Consider the following 8,609-nt stretch of genomic DNA (forward strand, 5'->3'; position numbering starts at 1 on the left):
GAAGATCCCACATGCCGCGGAGCGGCTGGGCCCGTGAGCCATGGCCGCTGGGCCTGCGCGTCCGGAGCCTGTGCTCCGCAACGGGAGAGGCCACAACAGCGAGAGGCCCGCGTACCACACACAAAAAATAAATAAAATAAAATAAAATAAAATATCCATTTGACTACAGGATAACACTGTGCTAGATACTGCAGAAGACACACTCCCTGCCATCCAGAAGCTTTGCCTCTAGTTCTGATGAGAAAACATGTACACAAATAACTAGACCACGAGGCCGTGTGGACTGTGGCCCTATTGGTGATGAGCACAGTTAAGTGCTACAAGAAGTTAGCAAAGGAAGCTGTCCTTTCCAGCATGGCTCATCGGAGAAGACTTTATGAGGAAGTGGGATGTGAGTTTGAGACGTGAATGCTGTGTAATAATAATAGCTCAATGTGGGGTTTTACACGGATATTCCTCCTTAATCCCTTCAACAACCTTGTGAAGGGGGTACTATTATTATCTGTAGTTACCGCTGAGAAAATTAAAGCCTGGTGATATCAAGTAATTTGTCATAAGTTCTCATAGCTGGGAAGTGAAGGATCAGGGATTCGAACCAACATTGTCCATTTCTGAGCCCTGGAGAGAACTTTCCAAAATGGGAGGTGGAGGTGGAATAACAGACAAAGGAACAAAGTGAGGAAAGGAGAAAGATGGCCCAGGTATGGCTAATCTGATACTTGACCAAAGGAGTCATCTCAGCAGGAGCATGGAAGATGGTCTCGGGGTTAGACAGGGCAGTGGACTCCACCGTCTCCACTCTAAGAAGAGCAGCCTTTAAGAACTCTAGGGCTTCCCTGGTGGCGCAGTGGTTAAGAATCCGTCTGCCAACGCAGGGGACACGGGTTCGAGCCCTGGTCCAGGAAGATCCCACATGCCGCGGAGCAGCTAAGCCTGTGCGCCACAACTACTGAACCTGCAAGCCACAACTACTGAAGCCCGCGTGCCTAGAGCCCGTGCTCTGCAACAAGAGAAGCCACTGCAATGAGGAGTCCGCACGGTGCAACGAAGAGTAGCCCCCGCTCGCAGCAACTAGAAAAAGCCCGCGTGCAGCAACGAAGACACAACACAGCCAAAAATAAGTATAAATAAATTTATTTCAAATTGTATTTTAAAAAAAAAACTCTAGGGCTTCCCTGGTGGCGCAGTGGTTGAGGGCCCGCCTGCCGATGCAGGGGACACGGGTTCCTGCCCTGGTCCGGGAAGATCCCACATGCCGTGGAGCCTGTGCATCTGGAGCCTGTGCTCCGCAACGGGAGAGGCCACAACAGTGAGAGGCCCGCGTAACACAAAAAAGAAAAACAAAACAAAAAAAACACAAAAAAAAACTCTAATCGAAGAGCATGTCTGGAAGATATGTGTCCCATTTGCGAGCTCCCAGCACCCCTGGTGCTGGCTACATGCCAAGCTTTTGCTGAGCTCCTGCCTGGGTTTGCTCTTTATTTCCTATAGCAGCAGGATTTGATCTGACAGCTCTGTACAGGAGGGTCTCTATCTGCACAGTCCTGTCTTCATGCACCGGGCAGCTCATGCTGGCTCCATGCCTTTTCCTCAACCCAGATAAATAAAAATGCCAATCAAAAGTGTCCGGCAGGCCAGGCTGCTTTGGTTTAATCTTCTGGTGTGTTTAGAGGGTAGGATTTGGGGAGACATGAGCCATACAGGAAAGAACAGACTCAGACTAGGGAATTCAACAGCGGGATGACCTAGAGGGTGGATCCGTCAAAACTAAGAAAAATCAGTTCATCTGCCCAAAGCCAGACACGATTTTCAGTGAGTTCCCACGAAGTGTGACATAAACTGCCATTTAGCCACAAAATGCCTTTTTAATTTTTTTTAAGAAATTATGTATTACCTATTGTTATATCTGGTGATTTATAGAGTTATTTCATTGTGAAATGATGAGACTAGTGATTTTTCTTTCAACATCAGCAGTTCACATGCTGCTGCTTCATCTCCTACGTGACCATCTCTCCCCTGGTCTGGGCTCATGTGCTTTAATCCACAAACACAGTCACGTTTGTCACCAAGATTTTGCATTTACTAGACTCCCTAGCTACTACTTTTTTCTCCAAATTAAAAAGAGACAAATAAAATGGTAAGTGCAACCCTTGACAGCTACAGGAGAGCGAGCTAGAACTTCAAAACTGGGGGTGTTGGGGCTTCCCTGGTGGCGCAGTGGTTGCGCGTCCGCCTGCCGATGCAGGGGACGTGGGTTCGTGCCCCGGTCCGCGAGGATCCCACACGCCGCGGAGCGGCTGGGCCCGTGAGCCATGGCCGCTGAGCCTGCGCGTCCGGAGCCTGTGCGTCCGGGGCCTGTGCTCCGCAACGGGAGAGGCCACAGCAGTGAGAGGCCCGCGTACCGCAAAAAAAAAAAAAAAAAAAAACTGGGGGTGTCCCGGTTACTGCTGGGTCTGGCCCTGTGTTGTAATGCCTATAAGGGTTCCTGTCAATGAGGTCCAGGAGGAAATAACAAAAGCATCAGGCAATATAATAATTTATACTTTCCATGTGGTTTTCCCCGTTTCTCAGAATAGGTATGGTCTCAGGTTTTGGATTCTCTATTCAGGCATGTTTTTTTGATACAGTAACGTTTGAGACCTTGCTTTTCATCTCCAAGAAGAGCAACAAATGTGCATGAAATGCCTGTCTAGGAGTTGCAGAGTGGTGTGCTGATAAGCTCTGTAGTAAAGAATTGCACTCAGTTTTGTTCCTCCTGGAAGTCCGGATAATTTTCTTCTTGTAATAGCTATTGTCATCTTGTAGAACATGCTAGGAAGCACTGTTATACATGAAAGTGAAGGCATGCAGTATCTGGACCATCAGACTGGATTATAATAAAAGTCTTTTCATTGGACAGGAAGAAAAATAATGGATAGTGCATAACAATAAGTGTTTTTTTCATGCGACACCTGTAAATTAACTGCATATCCTGAATATAAACTGTTGCTATGAATTTTAAGATGCCTGAGATAAAATAAATAAACCAGAGCTTATCAATTCAGGTCTCATTTTCATGCTATTTCCCACAGAAATACACTCTAGGCTTCCAGAAGAATCTCTGGACTTTTCAAATGAACATTCTGAATGTAGCCGAGCTCCATGCCCTGGCTCCTTATTTCACCTGTATAAATAGGTATGACCCACTGAAAACTGCAGAGATGCAGTTATGTGCCAGGAAAGTACAATTGCAGACATTTTTTTCCTGGAAACTGGGATGGAGCCCGCCAGTGGCTAATTTAATCAAGCAATGATTCCCTACCTAAGCAGAAAAGCATGCAAAGAAGCAGCTTCACTGCACCTGTAGCCATGACAAGGTGCTTTGAGTCTAAGAGACCTAGGAATAAACAGCCCTGTGACAAATACACATTTCCCTGGGAAGAGGAAATAAAGCCTGAAGACAGAAGGAACAGAGTTTACCTTCTAACTTTGTGGGTGGCCTCTGAAGCCATTCTCATCAATTTCATGGCGGTGATTTACCGAAGGGAAAGGCCCGGAATTCGGTGCCATGTCAGCAGTGAGAGAATATTTGTGCCTAAAAAGAGGAAAACCACCTATTTCCATGACTCACATGTCCCACATGTTAAACGAAAAAGAATTTTCCATTTATCCAGAAGTAATTTATCTGGCAGGGCTATAGGTTGACTGATTGTGTGCCCTGCAAATTCAGATGTTAAAGATCTAACGCCCATTGTGATGGTGTGAGGAGGTGGAGCCTTTGGGAGGTGATGAGGTCATGAGGGCAGAGCCCTTACGAGGAGATTAGAGCCCTTATGAAAGCGACCCCACAGAGCTCCCTCGCCCCTACTGCCGATGCGGGTACAGGTACAGTGAAGAGAGCCATCAGCTAGGAGGAAGGTCCTCAGCAGACACGGAATCTACCAGCGCCGTGATCTCGGGCTCACAGCCTCCAGAACTACAGGAATAAATGTCTGTTGTGTATAAGCCACCAGTTCGTGGGCTTTTGTTACAGCAGCCCTAACGGACTAAGGCAGACATTGGTACTGAGAGTAGGATGCCGCTGTAACAAATCCATAAAAATGTGGAAGATGCTTTGGAATGGGGTAGTGGTGAGAGGCTGAAGAGCTTTGAGGGTCCTGCTGGAAGAAGCCCAGTTGCCATGAACAGACCACGAAGGGCGATTCTGGTCAGGGACCAGAAAGAAAAGAACAGACTTCTAGAGAAGGCCTCCGTTTTTTAGAGACTACCTAAGGAACCCTGAACAGAGTTTTGGTGGGAATATGGGCAACGAAGCCCATTCTGATGAGATCACAGATGGAAATGACAAACAGATGACAGTGATGGAGGAGAGGCCAACCTTGTTACAAAGTAGCAACGAGCTTAGAGGAATTATGCTCACCTCCGAGGGTTTTGTGGAAGGTACGGCTTTCGGGGGGTGAAACTGGACATTTGGCTGAGAAAATTTCAAAGTGTCAGAGAAATTGCCTGATGCCTCTTGACTGCTTATAGTAAAATGCAAGGAGAGAGACATGACAAAGATGGAATTGTTAATCAATTATTGTGAGAATCAGGCCTGCCCCTCCCATCACAGGCCCTGAGAGCAAGGGCCTGGGGGCGACCGATTTCAAAGGAGGGGCTCTGCCCCACCCCCTGCACTCCATCACCCCCCTGGTGGAGCAAAGCTGTGGGGAAGTAGCTGCCTCCTCCCAGACTTCAAAGGATGCCCCCAAGAGCCTCAGGTCCAGGCAGAGAACCGCGGGGGGAGTGGGGCTTCTGTCGAGAGCCCCCGCTAGGGCCACCCCAGCGGGACAGCAGAGGGGAGCCAGCTGTGGTGTGGTGAGTTCCCGTGGAGGGAGCTGCACGCCTGGGCTCCCACCCAGCAAAGCCCCCGGGGCAGGCCCTCTAGAGCCCTCCAAAGGGGGGCTCCAGAATCCCCGTCCCAGTGTGTCTGGAAGGCAGAACCTCCGCAAGGTGGGCCAGAGGCCAGAACACCGAGCCCGCGGTTACTCCTGACCCTTGAGGTGTGATCCACCCTTGCCCTGTTGGATTTTGGAGGTGCTGGGCGCTCCGTCCTTCCTACGTCTGTACTGTGCCTGCCTCACCACTGTGTTTTGGAACCAGAGATTCACGGCTGGAGAGGAATCGGAGTCTCACCCTCATCTGCTTTCGAGGGTGTTTAGAGGAGACTTTGGAGTGAGACTTTTGAGCTGATGACATACTAGAAGGACATGAACTTGCTGGGGGGGGCAAAGGCCAAACAAACCAAGACAGCGGGCCTCAGTTTATCCAAGATACAGCTCAAAACCAGAAAGTAGTAACGGGAAAAAAAAATACTGTTCTGAACTTGACCTATCGAACGCCACTTCTCGTCAAGGAGCAACAGAAAGGGCTCTCGCTCTCCTGCCTGCCGATCCGCGGCACAACGCGAGGACCGCTTCCCGCCTGACTTTTCGTATCTGCCCACCTTGGCTCTTCCCAAGGATGCTTTCTCTTCCCTCTGGTCTCAGAGCTTCCGTGGATCACCGGTACTTTCCTGGTTCAATCCAGCCTGTGGACCCTCTTCCCCCAAACTGTCCTCGGGTGCGGTGGCTGCCCACACACTCCCTGAAGGTGTGCGAGCTGCACGACCTCGAAACCGCACCTCCTTCCTAACGGAAGGGCTCCTGATACGTCTGTGTGGGGTGGACCACCACCGGCTCTAAGTAGGATGGTACCCAGTGCCTAGGTCATTTGGGGGTCATCTGGATGTGCTTAGGAAATCACAGAAACCAATTCTCAGTGTCTTACACATGAGTGACCCCTAATATTTGTTAAATGATTGCCTGGATGGACAGATGAATGGTTGAAAGTGGAGTTGTGTTAGACATCAATTTCATTCCTAATTTTTAGGTAACGCATTTCTCATGTTCATTGTCACACGTATATATGGCTTCTACAGTTAAAATGAAAGAAAAGGAGCCCTTGGCGTCCTCTCTGTGTGATCATCTTTTATGTGGATACCTATGTTGGGGAGGATAAAGCTAGCTACTGTAACAAGTGACTGCCAGCGTTTCCGTGAGTTAATGTGATAAACATTTATTTCTTGCTCATGAAGCAGTCCATTCAATTCAGCTGTGCTTAGCTGTCAGTGGCTTTCCTCCCATGATGACTGAGGCATACAGGTTCTTCTACCTTGCGGCTCTGCCATCCCTTGGGGCCACAGGGACCTCTTCAGCCACCCAGCAGGGAAAGAGTAAGTGGAGAAGGCACTGACGCTTCCTGAGAAAACCTGGCCTGGACCTGACACGCATCTCTCCTGCCCACAGTCCATCAGCAACACTGCGTCACTGGACACACCGGGATGCAGGGTGGACTGGGAAATAGTCCCTGGCTGGACCACCGCCTCCCTCCTAGTACAAACTCACGCTAAGGAAAGGTGAGAGGGCTTCCCTGGTGGAGCAGGGGTTAAAAATCCGCCTGCCAGTGCAGGGGACACGGGTTCGAGCCCTGGTCCGGAAAGATCCCACGTGCCGCAGAGCAACTAAGCCCATGCGCCACAACTGCTGAGCCCGTGTGCCAGAGCTACTGAAGCCTGTGCGCCTAGAGCCCGCGCTCCGCAACAAGAGAAGGCACTGCAGTGAGAAGCCCGCGCACCAAAACCAAGAGTAGCCCCTGCTCGCCACAACTAGAGAAAGCCCGCGCGCAGCAACGAAGACCCAACGCAGCCAAAAATAAATAAATAAATTTATGTTTTAAAAAAAGTGAGTGGGCTTCCCTGGTGGCGCAGTGGTTGAGAGTCCACCTGCCGATGCAGGGGACGCGGGTTCGTGCCCCGGTCCGGGAGGATCCCACGTGCCGCGGAGCGGCTGGGCCCGTGAGCCGTGGCCGCTGAGCCTGCGCGACGGGAGAGGCCACGGCAGCGAGAGGCCCGCGTACCGCAAAAAAAAAAAAAAAAAAAAAAAGTGAGCACAAACTTTTGGTCAATAGCTACCATCTTTGCTGTTTAACTTCAAAAGATTATTTTTAACGAGAATGCCCAATGCTGTTTGGAAAAGAGCAACTCTCACATACTACTTCTAAATGACAAAACGTTTTTTGCTCTAATTTCAAACTGCTTTATTTAGAAGCAATTTGCAGTATGTGTTATGACTCTAAGTTTTTCATGTCTTGGGATCTAGCGATCCTTCTGAGGACCCACACTAGGGTAACATTCCAGAATGTAAGATGTTGAACATAGAGTCATGCATAGCAACAAGAAGTTAGGAAAAATAGTGAAAACTTATTACTAAGAGAAAAGTTCATTATCTTATTAAACATTTGTCCCATGGCATATTTATGTAGCCATTGAAATATTTATCAAGTATTAATGTTTTTTATGAAGCTTTATTTTTTAGAGCAAGTTATAACATTTTAAGAGCAGTATTATCTCAATTATTTAAAAAAAGAAACAAGTAGGAAAATACTAAATGTTAGCTGAGGCTGCTTCTAGGTGGTGGGATATGATAATTTCTGTATTTTTCCATACTATTCAGACTTTCTAAAATTAATGTATATTACAACTTTATATTCAGAAATTAAAAAATAAAACTGGAGGGTAAGGAGAATGACCTCATCCAAGACAGATATTACTCAGCAGAATTTGGTTGCATCCTTGCAGTAACTGCTCCGCAAGCCCCCATCTCCTGTTTCCTTGGCTGTTTTCCACATTCTTGGTCTTGGCTACTGCTTTTGATGCCCCCCCCCCGCCCCCGTAACATCACCAGGTGAAGTCCTTGTTTCAGCTGAGCTTGGTCCCCTAATCAAGTACTAATCAGTACTGCCCTTTGCTGCTGTGTCATTTGTCATTCCCTGGTAATGACACTACTTGCTCAGAATTTTAGGTCTGATCAACTCTGTGATCTTCTAAGAATAAAACGATTAGAGCAGTTCTTGGAAGGAGGCTGATCTAGAGCAAGATATCTGGAAGACTGGAGTGTGATAAAGACAACGGGATGCTTCTACCTCTTTATGTGGATACAGGATTCTCCATGTCTCCAGGACTCTTCAGTTGCCTGTGAGCTCCTGGAACACACCACCTGCATCATCTTGGCTTTTCCAGTGCCTAATACAGTCTGATCCATAACTGGCACTTAATAAATGTTTCAAATGAGTAAATGACTAAACGGATGGAAGGAAGGGCAACTGTTTAATGGTGGTGATGGCTATTTGCTAACGGAGATCAGCCAGTCAATTAATATTTATTGAGAACCCATGATGTGCCACTTTGTGCTTGGAGCTAGATTCCACAAAATTGTAGTAGAAAAAAAGTGGATTGGTGCATCAGCTGGACCTGTAATCCAGTATAAATGTGAAGGCTCAGGCATCTGTGAAGCCTTTTTAAGAGGCGTTTGGATCATCCTCCTAGTGCTAACTAAAGGATAAATGGTCAAAGGATAAATGGTCCCAGGGCTACTGGATTAAGCATAGCTGGACAGACCAGGCAGAGTTTAGTCACTGTTTAGTTGGTAGTCTGCCAGGGTCCAGTGGTCACAGATAGGGTCAGCATGCAGTATCAAAGATTAACTCAAGGACTTCCCTGGTGGTCCAGCGGTTAAGAATCCGCCTGCCACTGCAGGGGACACAGGTTCGAG

This window comes from Physeter macrocephalus, chromosome 9, assembly GCF_002837175.3.
Source record: "Physeter macrocephalus isolate SW-GA chromosome 9, ASM283717v5, whole genome shotgun sequence".
Lineage (NCBI taxonomy): Eukaryota > Metazoa > Chordata > Mammalia > Artiodactyla > Physeteridae > Physeter > Physeter macrocephalus.